The sequence below is a fragment of the Chrysochloris asiatica genome, unplaced genomic scaffold, assembly GCF_000296735.1.
Source record: "Chrysochloris asiatica unplaced genomic scaffold, ChrAsi1.0 scaffold00017, whole genome shotgun sequence".
NCBI lineage: Eukaryota > Metazoa > Chordata > Mammalia > Afrosoricida > Chrysochloridae > Chrysochloris > Chrysochloris asiatica.
In genome coordinates this window covers 26278180-26300385 of record NW_006408535.1, presented here as the reverse complement: position 1 = coordinate 26300385, position 22206 = coordinate 26278180, and the positions used below count along the sequence as shown (strand labels likewise).

General features: G+C 37.5%; 1 pseudogene; it reads left to right on the top strand.

Annotated features, from left to right (window-relative positions):
* The window catches only part of LOC102834749, a 78490-nt pseudogene extending 60594 nt beyond the window's left edge, over positions 1-17896 (top strand).
* Positions 17897-22206: the final 4310 nt, after the last annotated feature.

Below are 22206 nucleotides of genomic sequence, written 5' to 3'. Positions count from 1 at the left end.
TAAACATTCAAGCATATATAATAATTTACACCACCAAAGGGCACATTCTGCAAATCTTTCTCCTGGTCACCAGCTCTTAGTCTCTCTCACCCCATGGATCTAGTGTCCTCAGATGCTCCTTCTCTCCATGTCTCCACCTCTGCCTTCATCTCTGGTGTGGCTGTTTCTCTGGATAAGGTCTCACATTCTGCACATGCTCTTCTCCCTTAATGGTCCTAGAGTCCTTTGTTTCTGGACTGTAAGATTAACTACTCCCCCATTTTTTTGTACAAAAATTTTATCTTTACAATTGTAATAGTCACAATTAGTCATGATAATAATTACTCACTATTCAATCATAAGAATCTCCCCATCTCTTTTCACCAGACCCAGGTAGACAAGATGAAAAGTATTCAGTGGAGACTCTTTCTCCCCCTCACCCCCCATACTCTTAAACTAAACTCCCTCTTGAAACCTTGTAAGCCAATCACTTCGTGCCTTTATCACCCCTTCATTTCAGGTAGCCAATGTCTAAGTTGCCAGATGACACATTCTTGCTTGCTGAAAGTGAAGAGAACTTGAAGCACCTTAGTCCTTACCACAGTCAATATTCTAGATTTTTAATGTTGTTTCGTATTGGTCCAGTTGTGAGAATTTTAGTTTTCTTTATGTTGAGATGAATCCATATTGAAGGCTGCAGAGCTTCAACAGTAATAACCTATACATGCCTTTTGGTCCATGTATAGGTTACTTATAAGCACAATTATCTGTTCTGGAATTTCCATTCTTTGCAATGTTTTCCATAGTTTGTTATGATCTACATAGTGGATTGCCTTTTCATAGTCTGTAAATCACAGGTAAACATTATTCTGGTATTTTCCGCTTTCAACCAAGATTCATCTGATATCTACAATGATATCCCTACTTTCACATGCTTTTATGAATCTGGCAGCTCCCTGTCAATGTAGTGCTTCAATAGTTTTTTAATCACCTTCAGTAAAATTTGTGTGATATACTAGTAATATTGTTTGATCATTTTCACATTCTGTTAGATCACCTTCTTTTGGAATGGACACAGATCTATATCTTTCCCAGTTGGTTGGTCAGGTTGCTGTCTTCCAAATTTCTTGGCATAGATGAGTGAGCAATTCCAGCATTGCACCTATTTGTTGAAACATTTCAGTTGGTAGCCTGTCAAGGATGAGCCTTGTAGTAGGCCAGTACTTTCAGTGCAGCTTGGATGTCTTCCATTAACAAATACCATTGGCTCTTGATCATATGCTGCTTCTTGAAATGTTTGAACATTGACCATTCTTCTTTAATACAATTAACCTGTGAATTTGTTCCATTTTTCTTTTGATGCTTCTTGCATGATTCATCATTTTTTCTCATAGAATCTTTTGATATTATAATTCTAGGCCTGATTTTCTTTTTTTTCCAGTTCTTTCAGCTTGAGAAATGTCCAGCATAGTCTTCTCTTTTGGTTTTCTAAGTCCAGGTCTTTGCACATTTCATAATATTTTGTTTTGGCTTTCTCCCCTATGAAATCTGTTCAGCTCTTTTATCTTTTTTTTTTTCCTCTCTCTTTAACTTTGGTTGCTGTTGTTATTAAGTGCTGTTGAATCAGTTCTGACCCATAGTGACCCTGAATAGGGTTCTGAGGAGCAGAACCACCGACCTTGAGCTCAAGCCAACTTCGTAGTCATGTCATATCAGCAAATGAAAACCTATAAGGTTTACTCCATCTATCTCATTAAGGTTGACTATCTGAGGAAGCAGCTCTTCCCTAGTAGTATTTTGAGACCCTTCCAACTTGATGGGCTCATCTTCTAGCACAATATCAGACACTGTTCCACTGCTTTCCATAAGGATTACATTAGCCAGTTTTTTCAAAAGTAGATTGCCAGGTCTACCTTCCTATTCTGAAAACTCCAGTGAAACCTTGTCTGCCATGGGTGAACCTGCTGGTATTTGTACTGTTTGGAAACTGACTTCATAGCCAACTTGAAAGGATTTTGGAACACTGAGAGATCATCAGACCACAATTTGAGAAATTTCTGGACTAGGTTAGTGCACTATGGATTATATTTGACGTGTTAGGTAGGTATGTTATAAGCACTTCTAAAATGTTGTATCATCTTCAACAGATGGAAATACATACTTAATCCAGAACATGCATACTCTGACTCTTTCTTTTTCCTCTTAATAACTGCTTTTGTGCACTGGCATCAGCTGAAAATTAACCAAAGTGAATTCATTATATGAAATTATGCCAGGAACCTCAAAAGAAAAGATAGAGAGTAATGTAGCACAAAAACTGCAAAAATATGAACACACTTTATTTTCCTTAGTTTATCATTATAAACATTGACACAGAGCTTAATATCAGTTCTTTCTGATTCAGTCACGACTGGTGAAGGGAAAACAGAATGGGCCAGAGTTATAAATTGTGGGTGAACCAGAATAGGAAAAATTATGAGTTCATTCCCTGCTAGAAATGTAATTTCCCTCTTAGGAAACAAGGGCAGTGTATGCATTGTACACCATACAAATCAATTGACCAGCATAATCAGAACAATGGCACCCCACTAAAACATGAGGACTGTGCTGATTTGAATGTGTGTCACATTCCACAATCCTGACAATAATCCAATCACCTGTATCAAGCTCCTGAAAGGGCTTACTATGCTTTTTCTGAGTTTTTACCCATAAATTTTCAGGAAGTTTATCCATAATCTTCCCCTTCAGTTATTGTCCTACTTCTTCCAAATTTTAAAATTTTGGATCTGTTCCAATTTTGTTTCACTGGCCATTGTGGAATCAGTTCAAAGTGATTTGAGTTCCTGTTTTGACAGATGAATAGCACCATTTGCAACATCATTGGGAGGTAAAACAGTTTACAGCATCGTTGGAAATAGAGGAGATATAAAATAGTGAAAAAGAGGATAGATGAGTTTCCAATAGGATTTTGTGTGTGTCTGTGTACCCATTGCTCAAATGGTTCAGGATACCCTGAACAAACACTACCTTCAATATCTAGCTACTAAGGAATATGGAAAACTTTACATTTCTATCTCTCATTTAACAGTGTACACTTGGAATTGAGACTGAGGGATATTTGATGTTTACAAAGGTAAATTAAGTTTCATCCCAAAGAGTGGTTATTTAGGCAACAATCTTCATGCAAGGAAATTAATAGGCAACCCCCACTCTACTTGTTGGAGATGATATTATTCAATAACTGGGATGATATAAAGTGAGGATGACATAATGGAATAAGGGTAACACTCAGCAGCATTTTCTTTATACCTAAAGAGTTCACAGAAAGATTAAAGGCATAGATTATTTTTACTTACCTGCTTCAAATTACCAGGAATTGCACAATGTTAAGACAAAAAATCTTAAATAAATTGCACCACATTATATCTGCTACTTCATTTACTGAGTGCCTTAAACTTCATAGTTTGCATGTGATTGTAACATGACTATCAATTTTAATTTTAGTGTTCTTCAGTTAGGCTCAGTTTGCTGTACAAGCATAGTACATGTTATCCTAATCAATTTCACTGTCATTGTAGAGTGTGATAAAAGTACAATAGGTTAAGCAGGATGACTCATCCCATAATAATGCACAAATTAGCCAGAAGTTGTACATAAAATATACACAATGAACATAATGTTTAGTATACTATAGGCTACATTTGGCATGTTCAGTAGGTATTTTATAATCAAATCTAAAATTTTTATATCATCTCCCAACAGATGGCAAATAAACAGTAACAGGAGCTATTAATGTTTTAAATTATATATTGGGAGAAAAAAAGTAATAATGTTAGGAAGAAACATATTGAGGGTAAAAACCTACATAAAATGTTTTAAAACCTATTTTAAAATCATAGAGGAAAAAAATGAAATCCAAAGTAAGTTTAAAATGTTCCAACATCTGTTATCAGTAATGGCAACTCTAAAAAAATCAGTGTCTGGTAAGAAAAATGCTTTCTGATTAAAATATAGCCAGATGGGCTTTGAGATTTTGGGAGAGGTAATTGCCAAATAGATAAATTAAAGTGGAAGAAATTAAAAAAAAACAAAAAAAAAAAAACCCAGTGTGAGACATATTAGGGCAAAGTTCAAGATTCAAATATAATTGATAGATGAGAACCAAGTTGGTAATTTACTACACACACACAGTAGTCTCTTTTGTCAGCCAGGTATTTTGAGGCAGCTTTGTGTGCAGTCTTTGACCTTGAGTAAACCTTATGAGGAAAGCTTTCATACTGTCAACTTTGCTTAAGAGTGTAGTGCAAGCCATTATTCATTCTATCTTTTGCAATAAGTTCTTAATTGGTATGCCAACAACAAGTCTCTAATAACTGTAGTTGAACTTTCATATTCCTCCATGGGATCTTCTTCATTACCATGATTCTGTCAGTTTATGATAATGTAGTGGCTTTTCTGTTGCTATGGTTGATGCTATGCCACAAATATTTTAAATGCATCTGGGTCACCCATGGTGGACTGGTTTTAGCAGAGCATCCAGATTAAGATAGACTAGGAAAAAAGGCTTGGTGAACTATTGCTGAAAAGTAGCTAAGAAAAACCTTATGGGCCACAGCAGAATACTGTTTGATAAGGAACTCTGGTGACACTGTAGGTTAGATGTTGCATTTCTAATCACAAAAAAACTCATCAGTTCAAACAAACCAGCCACTCCACAGGAGAAAAATATTGCTGCCTGCTCCCTAAAAATTTACAGACTCAGAAACTATATGGCGTCACTATGGATCAGAATGAACTTAATGAAAGTGGGCTGTAGTGCTGGAAGATGAGCCACATATATTGGAAGACAATATACAAAATGGTCACAACATTGGACTCAACTATATCAACAATCATGAAAATGACACAGGATCAGGAAATGGATCACTGTGTGTCAGAGCCAACTCATAGATATTATCATGCAATTTACAAGCTTACAAGACTATTTGATCTGGTAGTACACAGTCCACATGTTGACATAGCGACCCTGTACAGGGTTTCTGAGGCTGTAAATCTTTATGGGACCATAAAGCCTCATCTTTCTCCCATGGAACTGCTGACCAGTGAGATTAGCAGCCTGATTCATAATCACTATGCTACCAGAGCTCCTTAGAACACATTTAAATGTCTCTGTGCTCTGCATATGCTCTTCCTCCAATCTAGAGAAATGTACTTCTCTGTGAACATCTCAATTTACAGATGTCTTGCTCATCCCATAAGAGATACTTGCCAAATGTTTCTTTCCTTGAAAACTATCTCCATATTCCTCAGAGTTCTTCTGTCTCTCTACTATTAGCAAAATCACTCCACTTACAATTTATAGAACTGTTTATTATATTGGATAGTCATTACACATTCATGGGCTTACTCTGCACTAAAACTTAACTCCGTGCTCCAAAGTGAGTACTTTATTGGGGCTCAAGATATAATTGTTGATTGAATGATTAACTGGTGCAATTCCCTGAAATACCTTTGTTGTTGTTGTTGGATGCCGTCAAATTGCTTCTGAATCATAGTGACTCTATACAAACCTAGAAAACACTGCCCTGTCCTGCATTCCCCCCACAATTGTTATGTGTGAGCCCATTGTTGTAGCCACCCACCATGTCAATCCAGCTCTTTTCTGCTGACCCTTCACTTTTTGTAAACATACTGTCCTTCTCCAGGGACTGGTGTTTCCTTTCAGCATGTCAAAGTATGAGAAATGAAGTCTTGCCATCCTCACTTCTAAGAAACATTCTGGCTGTACTTCTTCCAAGACATATTCATATGTTCTTCCGGCAGTCTATGGTGGTGGTGGTGGCTGTGTGTTGTGGAGTCAGTTCTGACCCATAGCGACCCTGTACAGGGTTTCCGAGGCTGTAAATCTATGGGAGCAGAAAGCCTCATCTTTTTCCCATGGAACAGCTGGTAGTTTTGAACTGCTTATCTTGTGGTTTGCAGCCCAATTCATAACCATTATGCTACCAGAGCTCCTTGGAACTTCCAATATTCTTCTCCAACACCATAATTCAAATGCATTGATTCTTCTGTAATCTTTATCCATTGTCCAACTTTCTCATGAAGATGAGACCATTGAAAATATCATGCCTTTGCTGTTATTGTTGAGTGCCATCCAGTCTATTCAGACTCATAGTGAGCCTATATATGGTTTTTAAGCAGTGGCTGATGGGTTTGAACTGTTGACCATTTGGTTAGTACGTCATTGCAGTGCCACATCAGGACTCCATCCATGCCTTTCTTGTTAAGTGTCATTGAGTCGATTCTGACTCATAGTAACCTTGTATAGCATTTCCAAGGAGCAGCTGGTGGTTTGAATTGCCAATCTTGTGGTTTGCAATCCAGAACTGCATCACATGCCTTTGGCAGATATGAAATCTATTTTTCATAATTGGAAATTAGGTTAGATTGTGAATTCCCATTAAGCATAGCAGTGTGTGTGGGGGGGATGGGGGAATGTGGGGATTTGAAAGCAAAAGTTCGGTTCCTTCTCCTGATGACTTTAGGCAGAAGGCAGAGGGAAACAAGGAGATATGGTAGACTAGACAAGTTGACAGCAAATTGGCGAAAATTCCATAGGTTGATTTGATTTATGCTTGGGCAGTCTAGCCCAATTCACAGAGAGCAAAATAAGGAAAGGCCCTTTGTTTACACTAGCTTTCTTACTTTTCTGAAGGACAATCTGATAGAGGTTTTTGAAATTAGAGGTGGAGCATTTCATTTGTAAAGTGTGCTTAAAATTGCTAAGTGCTTTGTTTTTGTAAAAGGTGATAGACCTGCCAAAGAGTTAATGCCATTCTAGAGTAAGGTGATAAGAACAGATAACTTGAACTAATTTTTCATTGGGAAGAAAAAAGTCAGAGAGGGTTATTAAATGTAGATAGGAGAGGTGCTTGCATTTGTCTATGATGATCTTCTCTTGACTTTGTTGCTCCTACCTTTCACATGCTGCCTTCTGTGTCAAATAGAGACCCTACTTGGTGCTTGGGACCACAGGAAAAAAAAAAGGGCTGGCACTTCGAGGTTGTCTGGTCATAACTTATTACCTTTCAAGAAAAAAAAGTTGTTGTTGCCAAGTTGATTCAGATTCATATTAATCTCATTTGTCTGTAATTTCTTCGAGTATTAATTACAGACTCTATCCTGGTGTGGCACTGTAGGATGAGCACTAGACTGCAGAGGTCACTGTTCAAACACACCAGAGGATCCTAGGTAACTGTACAGGGTCTCTATGAGTTAGAACTGACTCCACAGCACTTACCAACAACAACAGGGATTATTTAGGAGCCTTGCAGATGCAGTGATTAAAGTGCTAGGCTGAAAAACAAAAGGTTCACAGTTAGAACTGTGAACTGGTACTTCACAGGAGAAAGAAGGATGTGGCATTCTGCTTCCTTCAAGATTTATAGCCTTTGAAATGATTTGGGACATTCCACCCTTACAGGATCACCATGAGTTGGAATTGACTCAATGGCAGCAGAATTTTTAGATACATTATGTACTTAACCCTGGTGACACAATGACTAAGCGCTCAGTTGCTGAACAAAAGGTCCAAACCTAGCAGTCACTCTGAGGGAGAAAGCTATGATGGTCTCCTTCCATAAATATTACAGGCCTGGAAACACTATGGGGTAGTCCTACCCTGTCCTATAAGAACTATGAATTCAGAATTGAATCAATGGCAACCTGTCTTTTAGGCTTTACTTAGGAGACTTAGTGGCACAATGGTTAAATATTTGCCTGCTAACCAAAAGGTCAGTGGTTCAAACCCACCAACCACTCTGCTCAAGAAAAGACCTGGTGATTTTCTATTGTATATATTACACCTAAGAAACCCATAGAGAAGTTTTACTCTACTATACAGAGTCACTATGAGCTGGAATCGACTTGACAGAAGCTAACAGTAACAAAAGTCTTTCCTTTAGTTGTCTAGAAAGACCAACCTCCCAAACAAATACTATAGTAGATAAAGCAGAGGAAGGGTCAGTGAAAATGAGGGAGTCAATCAGTGAGATTGACTGATACAATAGACACAACTGGCTGGAACAGAACAGAGCAATGTTTCTGTTACACACACATAGGGCCTCCATGAATCAGAGATGAATGACTCGATGGTAACAAACAACAGCAAGAGAGTTTTTCCCTAGCCCAATCTAGAGGCCTTTGGCCTTCAATGGTCTCGCTCTCTCCTCAGTGGTAGAGTGCCTATCTCTGCCAGCAGCTGACCAAGCAAAGCAAATTAATATATTAGAGATTGAGTGTGCTAAATCTCATTCCCCTCAAATGAGTTAATCCATCTAAAAGAAAATGCATTGGAAAGGAAACTGTTAGCCGAGAGAGAGGAATGAAGTGCTAAATAATGGACTTTCCGGCATTAATTGGGGGAAAGATTTGCCCTCCAATTATGCGATGTGTGTATTGGCTTACTTTGTCTATGTATATGAATGACCTTGCCCCGTTATCCTTACATTATCTTTGTATATAGTTCATATGCGTACTGAAAAGAATGAAAACATGTTCACATGTGGGAAAATACTGAGTAGATCCAGCTGAGGAAAATGTAATCAGGTCTTATTTATCCAGGCTAATGCAATTCTACTTAACTAGGGTGAAAAGTGAGAGCATGTGAACGGCTCAGCCAACACAGGGGGTTCTAAAGTAGACTGACCTCTGCATATCAGAGAGACTCACTGAGCAGCAAGGGGCAGGAAGTAGGGGCTTCTGGCCATAGCCTTCTTCTTACTGCGTCTATAATGAAGCTCAGAGGAGCTCAGCTCTGCACAACCAATTGAGCTGTGTCTCTTCCACCACTAATTCCTATGAATCTAGGAAAGGTAGCTGGGGAAGCAATTAGAGGAAAAGATTTTTTTTTCTGAGTCTTATTGCTCTTTGTACAAAATCAGGGTATTGTTGCTGCTGTTGCTACTTTTCCAACTTAGAGCCAAAGGAAATAAAGCAGTCTACAGCTTTACTGTCAAATTCTGCCTTTGATTTGTTAGTAAAGGAAATGAAGTCTAGATGAAAGAGTGTACACATATGTACAGAAAACACATACATTTCTCCAAATGCCAAGTCCGCACACATTCATATTTTTTCTTTTTTCATGTTACATTTTTTTTTCATTTTAACATAGCAAATATTGACCCTGTTTCTTGTGCAAACACTGAATTGTAGGTATGAAAAGAAATTAGCCCTGCATTCAGGAACTCAAGATCTAGTGGAGAAAAAGTCATAGATGACAATCTCTGAAATAAGTATTTAGCAAGGTTGTATAATAATATAAGTAATTATCAGAAACACCTTTTGAGCTCATCTTAAATCTTTTTGGCTCCACTTTTTCTCAGCTACTTTTGCAAGGACCAGGTCTGTACTGGCTTTATTGAGCTTGGAAGTGAGGCAATCTGAGTTTGTCTTAGCCTATGCCACTTGCCTCTTGCTTCATAATCTAAGATTTTTGTTTTTTGGAAACCATGGTATGGAACACCCATGAGAACCACTCAACACCAATGTTTTTGAAATCTGGAAACACGGGGGGATTTAGGTACTGAAATAAAGAGTATTTTTGACCAAAAAGGAACAAGAGTTGATAAAGTCTTACTCCTGTTGCTACCCAGGACATACAATTCTGAGGCATATTTCATTAGGCTCTTCAAAAGGTCCTGTGTAATCTACCCCTATTCACTTGCAGTGGTGACCAATCATAGCATTACCTGTACAGTATTATCTCTACAGTATTCTTGCTTTTTAGGATTACTTCCCAATTCATTACCTGCACATGAGACTTTGTTTCAAGCGAACCCAGGCTAAGACAACTGGTAGTGATGAATGTTTTGTGAGCATTTACTATGTACCAGGCATTACATGGGAGTCCTAATATGGCACTGTAGGATAAGCACTAGATTGCTAACCATAAAGTCCGTGGTTGAAACCCACCAGCTGCTCCTCTGAAACTCTATGCAGGGTCACTGAGTCATATGGCATACTGGCTTAACAGCAACAATGATTTTCTTCATTGTTAAATGTTAACAAGTCCATTGTTGTTATTAGTAATAATTACATCAAGCACTCCATATGTAATAATTCATCTGATTATTTCTAGAAATCTCTGAAGTTAGGAGTAGGTATTATTACAAGTAAGGAAACCGGTTTAGGAAGTTCAGTTACTTTCCCAAGATCATATTATTGGTGACAGTGCCAAAATTTAGAAAGCAGCTTTGTTGAATGTTAGAGTGCGGACTGAAAGGAAGACGGATAATCGTACAGGTGTATTCTTAGTGTGATTGGTGTTGTGGCAGTCTCCTCAAAATGTGTTCTGCTTTTCACTGTCCCACCATGTAGTCTGGTTTGGTTTGATCTTGCTAACCCATCCTAATCCCCCATACTCATATACTTCAGAGGTGATCTCTGATTAGTCTAACTAATGCCATCATTCTTGCCAGAGCAATTAATTTATATACTGATAAACCCATCGGAACATATTTCCCAGGTCACAGTGACTGTTTCATACCTGTGTGTATGACCCAAACTGCTTCCAAGCAGAGGCCAATAACTTCTTACCTCTGGAGTGTTCAGAGTTCAGTCCCAGAACTACTTCTCTATGAACTTTCACTCACCTAGATCTCACACAGTTCATGCTGTCTATTGTTATTATTAGGTGCCATGGATTCAGTATTGACTCATAGAGAGCTGATGCACGAGAGACAGAAACATCTCCTAGTCCTGTGCAAATCTCACAGTCTTTGCTACGCTTGAGTCTATTCCTCCTGCCACTGTGCCAATCCATCTCATTGGGGGTCTTCCTCTTTTTCACTGACCCTCCACTTTACCAAGGATGATATAATTTTGCAGGCACTGGTCTCTCTTGATAATATGTTCGAAGTATGAGACATGAAGTCTGGCTTCCAAGGAGCATTAAGATTGTACTTCTTCCAACATAGATGTGTTTGTTCTTTGGAGTTTCATGGTACTTTTAATCTCCTCCAACATCATAACTCAAATGCATACATTCTTCTAAGGTCTTCCTTATTCATTGTCCAACTTTCACATGCACATGAGGTTATTTAAAATCCTATGACTTAGCAGGTGCACCTTAGTCCTCAAACTGACGTCTTTGCTCTTCAACACTTTTAAGAGATCTTTTGCAGCACATTTGCCTAATACATCCATTGATTTCTTGACTGCTGCTTCCATGAGTGTTAATGGTTGATCTAAGCAAAATGAATGCTTTGACAACTTCAATCTTTTCTCCATTTATTTTGATGTTATGTATTGGTTCAGTAGTGAAAATTTTTGTTTTCTTTACATTGAGGTGCAACCCAACTGAAGCCAGTGGTCTTTGATCTTCATCAATAAGTAGTTTAACTCCTCTTCATTTTCAGCAAGCAAGGTTGAATCATCTGCATATAGAAAGTTGTTATATCTTGATACCACATTGTTCTTCATATAATCCAGCTTCTCAAATCATTTGCTCAGCATAAAAATAGAATAAATATGGTGAAAGAATACAACCTTTCCTGATTTCAGATCTTTCAATATCCCCTTTTTCTGTTCAAATGACTGCCTCTTGGTCTATGTACAGGTGCCTCATGAGCACAATTAAGTGTTCTGGAATAGTCATTCTCCACAATGTTGTCCATAGCTTTTCACGATCCACACAAGGGAAAGCCTTTGTGTAGTCAATAAAGCTATCTATACATCCCATGTTAAATACTACCTATACACCACAGCCTCCGGCTATTTATGTCCAGCCTGGACTTCTTCTCTGAACTCCAGCCTTAAGTGTACATCAACCACCTCTTAGACATCACCACATGGGCATCTAATAGATATATAAACTTAAATTGTCCCAAAATAAACCTCAAATTTATTTTTTCTCATTTAGTTAATGCCAATTCCAGTCTTTCAATTGTTTCATCCCAAACCTTGGTGATCTCTTTGGTTTGTCCCTTTTGCTCATACCTAAAGTCATTCATCAACAAAAGATTGGTTCTACCTTTAAAGAGTAAATAGAATCTGACCATGGCTTTGTACTCCACAACCATCACCTCAGCCCAATCCACCACATCTTCTGCCTCCACTCAACTCTCTTCCCACAATCTCATATTATAATACTTATCTGCTTTAACAATTTTATTTAGCCTTTGGAAAATTCTTCCATCACTCATACAGAATAAAGTGGTTATGAATTCAAAGCTGATAGCTAGGTATGTGTATCCATCAGCATTTCAATTAGGCCTTTGGAGAAAGGTAGTTTGGGGCAATTGTTGAAATGTTCTGGCAGATTACAGAACAATCTTTTGACTAGTGTCTGTTACGGGAAAGAGGGAAGCTGTTCATTTCTTGAACTAACTAATATCCTGCGAGGTCAAATAATTGTTTGGAATAATTTTCTTGCCTTCCCCTATAATCTGGGCATCTAGATCGAGGGAGCAATCTTCAGTCAAGGAGTCAGGAGAGATAGTATTAGTTATACCTTCTTAACTTTCTCCTTAGATAAGTCACTTACATTTCTAAATTTAAAATTCCTTGTGTATAAGGGGATAAATAATACCTACTCATGTTGTTAAGTGCAGTCAAGTTAGTTCTGACTCATAACAACCCTGAATAGGGTTTCTGAGGAGCAGCTCATGGGTTTGAACTGCTGACCTTGTGGTTAGCAGTCTAGTGCTTGTCCTACAATTCCATACCACAACTCCATATATTTTTATATAAGTAGGTATATGATAATTCCTACTTATATACCTCAAAAAACTGTTGTCAATATTAAATGATACTATTTATAAATGATAGATTTTTAAATGGTTCTCCTAAAACCCTGCCAAAAATGTATGGTAAAGTTTGGGAAATCCTTTTCCTCTGAATTATATAAAAGTCATATAATCTATTTTCTTTTTGCTGGGAATAAAGTTTATAGTTTTCATCTTCTTCTCAAAGGAATCCATGACCCAAGAAAGATCAAGATCTGTTAGATGAGCTTTGTAAGTGATAAAGTACTATTCAAATGAAGATTATACACTGTACCAATTGTTTGACTCCTTGCTTCATTCTAGAGACTTTGTTGAGTATAGGGACAGAGCCTCTTTAGTTAGAAATTGTGAATTTGGTCTTTAAAAAACAACATTGAATCAACACTTTCTTGTGTGCATCTACCTGGCTTAATAAGGTTTGTAAGCATGCTTTCACAGAAATCTTGACAAGCATATCTAGTTCAACAATCCTGATATGGCTTTATTCGAACCCTAACTATAAGGTTCTGAAGGTAGATGAGGCAACTATCATTGAAATGCCTGAATAGTTTTCTCATTGTACTTCTTGACATACATAAGGAAAATTCCCTTTACAATCTAGTTCTTTCTTTCCTTCCTCCCTGTTTTCTTTCCTTTATCTATCCCTCCCCTCTTTTTTCCCTTTCTCATCTTCTTTTCCTCCCTTCCGCTCTCACTTCCTTCCTTTTTTCCTCTCTTCTCTCCCTCATTCCTTCTTTTTTTCCTCCAGATAGCTCTTGAATTCCCAGAAGGCCTTGAACAGCACAAAGTTAGCATCAGTTCTTCGAGTATATACTTCCCACAAGTTGGGAGAGGGGACACCCTAGTTCTATGAGTACAGGCTGGGTGTCTGAAACCTGTCTGAGAGCTCCAGCTCTGCTATTAAAATCAGCCTGTGACCCTCTGCTGGTCACTTAACCTGATGTGCTGCTATTTGCTCATCTGTAAAATTGCTCTCCCTCTTGAGCTCGTTCTAAGGATAAAAGAAAATAATAGGTGGCAAAGTGCACAGAATGGTAAAAGTCTAATACTAAATCAAAGTATTATCACTTTAGAAGTTTATCCCTGCATAGTGCTGACACTGACATATGGAATTTAAAGCTGTAATTAGGAGCCTGCTTCATTTTTAATCCACCAATAATAAAGTATTCTACAAGCGGTGACCCAATTTCAAGTACTTTATGGTTATTTACAACTGTTTCTTCTTATTCTTCGTATAAGTTGAGTTACTCGGAATTTTGGAACACAATTCCAACATCAATTAGTCTTTAAATATGAGTAAGAAAATGTATCAGTAAAGCTATTAGGAGCCTTATTAATGGGTGTAGGCATGTGTGATGACTTTATTTAGTTCAACAAGTGTTGACTGAGGCCTGCTGTGTGTCAGACTCTGGGGATACAGAAATTAATAATACGCATACTAGACCTGAGGGTGCTTGTGGTCTGGTAAAGCAACAGGAGAAATATAATTATAAGAGTTATCTTTTAATGAACACATATTGCATGTTAGGTACAGTGCTAACCAGTTCCTTTGATTCTGACTCATGACAACCCCATCTGTGTGTGCAGAACTCTGCTCCATAGGGTTTTCAGTGGCAAAGTTTTCAGAAGTTCAGTGTATTCACTATTTGCAACACTCAGTGAATCTGGCATTCTGTTTATGCTTTGAATAAATCCTTAAGTCTTCCAACTTGAATGAAGTAGGTAATTTGACGTCCATGTTTCAGTGATGTTGTTTGCCCAAGATCACAAAGCTAATAGACTTCAGGGGCAACAGAGTTTTGTCTGTCTGACTTATGGATGCTGAATAGAAGCAAATGAAAGCCTTTAGCCCCAGGGAGGACCAGATAAACAATGAAAGGACTGCATTGAAGATTAAATTGAGCAATGCATTTATGTAGTATTTGGAGATGAGGTAGGTTCTCTTTAGTAGCTGCAGTTGGATTACTTCTTGATATTAGAAAACAGCTAGATGTTTTCCCCCCAAAAAGCCCTATAATCATCTGGATAATTCTAACTTGCAAACAGGTCTAGACAACTCAAAAGTTTTCATTTCCCAAATCCAAAATCTGTAAGACCATCATTAAAATGCCTTTTCTCATGAAAACCATGATCTGGTGAACCTGATTAATCAACTATTAACTAAAATAATCAGTATCTTAACTTCAAGGTCAGAGGTTCAAATCCCCTAGTCATCCCTTGGGAGAAAGATGAGGCTGTCTGTTCCTGTAAAAATTTAATGAAAAAGCCCTAAGGAGCAGTTCTCTTCTGTCCTATAAGGTTGCTATGAGCCAGAATCGACTTGATGATAGTGGGTTTCATTTATTCTATACTTTTCTCTGAAAAAATAAAGAACACATTAGGTCAAAGGTTTTATTTATTTATTTCTTGCATTTGAAATGTGCTTTGCTAATGACATTGGGAATTAGAAAATCAGAGATATCTTCATATTTTTCTGCCCAAAATTACTCAAGCCCAAAATTCCACTGTGAGAGGTTTACATGAGAGCTTTGGACTGTTAAATTCTAATTCTCCTCCAAGAAAGTTAACCTTTTAAATCAAGCAATGACAAACAATGACCTTAGGCAAAATCTGGGCCATGTCCTAATTTTGTACAGCCCATAAGAGCTAAGAAAGATTTTTATATTTTTTGAATGTTTAAAAACAAACAGAAAATGAAAGAATATGTAACAGAGATCCTATATGGTCCACAAATACTAAAATATTTAATAACTAGTCCTTTATGAAGAAGTTTGCTGACCTCTGCTTTTTATCACAAATTATTTACTTTCTCCAAGAAGGGCAGGATTTTAAGGGGGGGAGGGGAGAGGTCTTGTGAAGGCTGTGTATGTTTCTCACAAATTGAAGGTTGGTTGTTGGAGCCAGGGAGATGTGCAACTCATATCTGCTGGTATTTCCCATCCATACATAATTCACCTTTAAATAGCAAAGAAAACAGATTTGAAAAGTCTCCAGTTGTGATGCCTCTAAGGTCTTTTGAGGTGAAGCCACGTTCTCCTGGGCAGTCCTGGCCAATGTCTGACCATAGCTGGATTGTGAGGGCCTGACCATTCTTATCCACTGGGAGACTCTTTCCGAGCTACCATTTGGGTTGGTTGAGATGTCAGATCTTCATCTCTTAGAAATTCTGTTTCCTCACCCATTTTCTTTTCTCTCGTATGCAGTTAGTATCTCGGTCTGAAGGCTTTCCCTACCAATTCTACTTCTTTCCCCTATTTTACTTTTAATAATGTTAATCTTCTCTCTCCTGATCCCAATGTCTATCTTGCCCACCTAACTCAGTATCTCAGCATCAGAAAATCTAATTTCTCACCTGACTCTGGATACCACCAAGATAAGAAAAATGGTATCAAATGATAGATGAGAAAAATATTACTCACATTGGTTATTGGATTGGGCATAAAAGATGAACAAGGGAATAAACATTAAGATAAGGTAATTTGGGGGTGTTGTTGTTGTGAAGTGCCATCGAGTGAGTTCCAACTCATAGCAACCCTGCATAGGGTTTCTAAGGAGTGACCAGTGAGACTTGAACTGCCAACCTTGTGGTTCAAACTGACTTTGCAGTCCAGTGTATTATTATTCCAGAGCCTCACACCAGGATAGTGAAATATAATTTTACTTGAAAATTGTATTACAAGTAATTGTATTTGCTAAGTATGCCAGATTGGCTGCAGTTGTTGCTATTGTTACTGAGTGGCTTCTAGTATGTTCTGACTCAAAGCCTCCCTGTATAAGATTGCCAAGGCTGTAAATCTTATCATGAGCAGAATGTCTCATTTTTCTCCTGTGGAACTGCTTGCAGGCTACAATCACCCACCATGTGGTTACCAGTCCAGTGTTTATCCTACAGACTGACAGTGCTTTGTTGACAGATTTGGTATCTAAAAATACAGGATACCTAGTTAAATTTCAATTTCAGATCAACAACAAAACTTTCAGGGTATGCCCCAAAGAAAAGCCCTAGAACAAAGATTGCCTAGTAGACGAGTCCAGCACTGGGTAAAATAATAATAATATTTTTGTATAAGTATGTGCCAAGTATTGCATGAGACATATGTATACTGAAAAAATTATTCATATATTATCTGAAATTAAAATCAAACTTCAAAACTCTGGGAATGGCAGAGGGAGGTAGTGTACCAGGCGGCAAGTGGTTTTCCGTGAGATGAACTTATTAGGGAGTCAGCTGTGGAGTCGATATGAGCTCCCTGTCCATGGGTGGGGATTGTTCAACTTGCCCTGAGGACTGGGGCCCTTGGGGATTAGTGTGGGTTTTCTGCAATGCTGGGAAGGGAAGGAAAACTCCTCTCCCTGATTTGTTAAGTGCCTTTGTGTGGGTTCTGACTTTTAGCGACTCTGGATAACGTTTCTGAGGAGAAGCTGAGAGAAATCAAGATAAATCAAGATTTTTTCCAGATTAAGAGCCCTTCAGACTTCCCTGTGCACTCCACAGGCCTGTGAGATGCCACCATCTCCCCACACAAACAGTTCAAGAAAACAACCTATGAGTGCAACACTTTTAGAACGACTAAGGGAAACAAGATCATCATTTCCTTCCTGTTAACAGTGTAGTAAAACGACTTAAAGTAGAGGATGAAGAAAATGATCCAATTTTTGCAGAGAAACCATTGTCTTCAACTGAAGAAAACTGTTTGGAATATCAAGAAAATTTTAAACATGTAGACAGTGAATCTGAAGGAAGTACATGTTTGAAAAGTACCTTCAAGAATATCATTACATGTGAATCTAAATCAGATTGTGCTCTCCAAAATAATTTTGTCAGTGAGAATCTTCCCAAACAAGGATTACAGAAATAAAAAGCGAATTTGGTGAAGCAGATTCAAGAGAAGGAAGACTTTCTTCGGAGGTTAAAACTAATCAAAATGTATAGATCAGAGATTGACCTGTCTCAGCTATGGTTGCTAATACAGAAGTGAAGGAAGTGCGGCTAACTGTTACTTGATGAGTTGCAATTAGCTTTGTCTGAGGAGAATTAGAAACGAAGTCGTACTGAGTTGATAGATCACTATGGGTTAGATGATAAAATGCTCCACTGTAACAGAAATGAAGAAGAATTTATGGATATTTAACTGTAATTATATATTTTTTAGAATTATCTTTGAGAGAGATAACTTAATTTTTAAATGTTTATATGTTTTAAAGGGAAAGTATCGACCATTAGGGGTTAAAGGAAGGTTTCCTGGTGAACATTAGTGCAAGGCATTCTGCTACATAACCCCTAATGGTTACATAAATATACACTAAGTCCTAAAATAGAAATTTAATATTTTGTATAAATTTATCAAAGAAAACTTGACATGTAAAGAAATGTAAAATAAATAATTTGGGCAATTTCTGGAGACCAATTTAATAAATTGTTTATTATAGCAAAAAAAAAAAAAATCTAACTTCATGTTCTCAATTTGCCTTGTAACTTTATGGCATTATCTACTCTATTAAAGCATAAATTATATCTTTATTAATCAGAAAGACTATCCTTTTAAGGCTAGATAAGAATTTCAGATCTTTGTTAAATGAGAAAACTGAGGTCCAGACAAGGTCTGGTTCTGGATGATAGAACAGGTTAGTTTTAGAACTCTGCCTAAACCCTATGTACTCTGACTCCAGGTCAATGGTCTTTCTAGTCTATTTCTTAGACCCTTTCAAAAAAGACACATTTCCAGCACCTGTGATTCAGCATTATTATTCTGTGCGTCATTTATTTCCTTTCTATCCCTTTTATTACCAGATAGGTGTGTTGGAGTTCAAATTATAGGACACTTGGCCAAAGCAAAATGGCTGAACCAAGGTTCGGTCTATTGCCCTTCTTAACTTCTGCTTCTTGATAACAGGTTAACCTATATACAGATCCATGCCTCTAATAAAGAAACGTCTGCCCTATGATTAGTCAAGACAAAAGTTGCCAGCAAGTCACCAGAATGTTCTATTAGGACTTTCTTGATGGACATTGTTATCATAACCTATCGTGTAAGACAAGGAGCTCTGGTAGTGTAGTGGTTATGAGATGGACTGCCAACCTCAAGGTCAGCAGTTCAAAACTACCAGCGGTTCCGCGGGAGAAAGATGAGGCGTTCTGCGCCCATAAAGATGTATAGCCTCAGAAACCTTGTGCAGGGTCACTATGAGTCAGGACCAACTCCATGGTACTTAACAACAACTCCATGGTACTTAACAACAACTCCATGGTACTTAACAATAACCAACAACAATCGTGTAAGATGCCATCAGAGAATGTGTGTAAGGACACTCAAAATTTGGGGTGCTTGGCTAAATTAAAATGGATTACAAGGTGTCACTCAAGCTTCATTATGGCTTGTTTTGCTGTTAAGCGTTGAGTCAGTTTCAATTCAGAGCAACCTTGATTAGGGTTTCCACGGAGTGACTGGTGAGTTTGAACCACTGATCTTGTGATTCAAATTCACCTTGTGTTTCTGCACTTATCCTGCAGTGCCACATTTTGGCTTAGGTTCTGCTTTTGACCTTGAGAAATGTCATTTATGACTGCTGGTGGATAAACAAAGGAGCAGCAGTTTGTCCTCAGGAAGAATGTGGTTGGTTGAAAGTAACTTAACTGTTGTTCTTATGTGCTATCCAGTCAGTTCCAACTCATAGCAATTCTATGCACAACAGAATAAAGTACAGCCTGGTACTGCATCAGCCTCACAATTGTTACATTTTAGCCCATTTCTGCTGCTACTGTGCTAATCAGTCTCATTGAGGATCTTCTTTTTTGCTGACCCTGCACTTTACCAAGCATGATGTCCTTAACCAGGGGCTGGTCCCTCCTGATAGCATGTCTGAAGTATGAGAGATGAAGTCTTACCATCACAGCTTCTAAGGAACATTCTGGCTGTACTTCATTTTGTTTGGCTCCACAAATAACACTCAATGGAAGCAGCAATCAGGAAATAAAATGAAAATTTGTTTCAGGCAATTCTGCTGAACAATACTTCTTTAAATTGTTCAAGAGCACAACTATCAGTTTGAGGACTAAGGCATGCCTAACACAAGTCATGGTATTTTCAATTGTTTCATATACACGTGAAAGTTAGACAATGAATAAGGAAGACCATAGAAGAACCAATGCATTTAAATTATGGTGGTGGGAGAAGAATATTAAAAGTACCATGGACAATAAGAAGAATAAGCAAATCTGTTTTGCAAGAAGTACAATCAGATTAACTAATATGCAGAAAAGTTTTTACATAAAGAACTTGCCCAGGAGTATCCTTAATGATTTATCAAAAATAGCCAATCAGAGTTCTGGTGTGGCACTATGAGTTAATGAGCCAGACTGCAAACCCATTTGAACTGCAAGGTCGGTGGTTCAAGCTCACCAGCTGCTCCTCGGAAACCCTATACAGAGTCACTATGGGTCAGAACTGACTCAACAGCACTTCACAACACAACAACAAAGCTCTGAGAATTTTGAATCTAGACTATATCTATCCTCAGGAAACATTTGCCCCTTAAAGTCATTGTCTTTACATATTGGAAGTCTATTATTCTGCATTTCAATGTTCTTACACTTTCAATAAATCTTTTTGTTCTATTTTAACAGAGATTGTCTTTTTCTCTAAGACAATGTCTTCATCATGAGATGCCTTTTTTGTACTTACGGACACACGGAATCTGAATAATTCATGGGTTTATTAAAATGTTTAGCTGGCTGCATAGTTCCATATAGAAATACTTAAGTTTCTCAAAAGCATTTAATAAAAACAGCAGATATGTATCCATATGAAGAAGAGAAATAGATAATTCACTATAGAAAAAGTACAAATACACAAAGAATGAAAGAAGAAATTTTCCACTTCTCTTGTAATCTATGATATGCAAATTAAATAATCTTATTCTCTTGTTTAGCTTCTCATAAAACCCCCTCTATTTATTTATGTTTTAAATTGCCAGTAGCCATGTTTGACATGGGTGTAGGAGCAGGATATCTGCTCATACAGTATTTACCAGTTATTTGCTGGCCAATGTGTATGCAAAATATTTGGGGAATACAGTTAGCTATATATATTAATAACCTTTAAAATGAACTTCCTTTATAAGTAAGCAATCCATGTGTAACCTATTAAATTTGAAAATAATAAGTAAAGAATGCAACATCTTAAGTACAATAATGTTCATCAGAGCACAAATTTTAATCAGGGAGAATAAAACAAGAAAATCAAATGAATTTCAATGCATTTCAATAGAAAAATGGTTGAATAAACCATGTGCACGCATACAATAGAACCATTAAGTATCCTGTGGTTATTGTTGTTCTTAAGTGCCATCAAATCTGACCCATAGCAATCCTATATAGGGTTTGCAAGGAATGGCTGGTAAGTTTGAACTGTCCACCTTGCAGTTCAAACCAACCTTGAGGGTGAGTACTTATCCTATGGCACCATTCTACTGAATAGGCAGAGAGTACTGTTTAGTCACATGTAAAAGGATATTTGAGTGTTTTTGGGTTATTATGAATAGGACTACTATGAACAATTAAGTACAATTCTTTATGTGGACACATGCTTTCATTTCTATTAGATAAATGAATACCTCAATCATATAAGTAAATAATGAATGAGAGAGTCTGCATCTCCCGCACCTTTGTCAACCATGGCTGTTGGCAATTAAAAAAAAAAAAGGAGTGTTTTTATGAGAAGCTAAATAATTGAATAAGATTATTTTAATTTGCATTTCATAGATCACAAGAGAGGTGGAAATTTTTTTCTTACATTTTTTATGCATTTGTATTTTTTCTATAGTGAATTGCCTATTTTTATTCTTTGTATGGGTATATATCTGTTGTTGTTGTTAAGAGCTGTCCAGTGAGTTGGTTCTGACTTGTAGTAACCCTGCATAGGGTTTCTGAGGAGTGACTTGTAGATTTCAACTTCTAGTCTTGTGGTTAGCATAGCTATATCTATATCTATGGGAGTTCTGGTGTGGTGCTATGGGATAAGCATTGGACTGCTAACCCCAAAGTCTTAGTTCAAACCCACCAGCCACTCCTCAGAAACCCTATACATAGATACTATGAGATAGAACTTACTCGGCAGCACTTAACAATATCTATATCTATATCTAAGGAGCTCTGGTAGCGTAGTGGTTACGAATCGGTCTGCGAACCTTAAGGTTAGCGGTTCGAAACTACCAGTCGCTCCGCGGGAGAAAGATGAGGCTTTCTACTCCCGTAAAGATTTACACCCTCGGAAACCCTGTACAGGGTCGCTATGGGTCGGACCCGACTCGATGGCACTTAACAACAACAACAACAACAATATCTAGATCTAGATCTAGATAATTTTATTGGAACATTCATTTTCTAATTAAGTACACATATATTAAGGATCTTAATCTTTTTTATTATTGTGTACCAGAAATA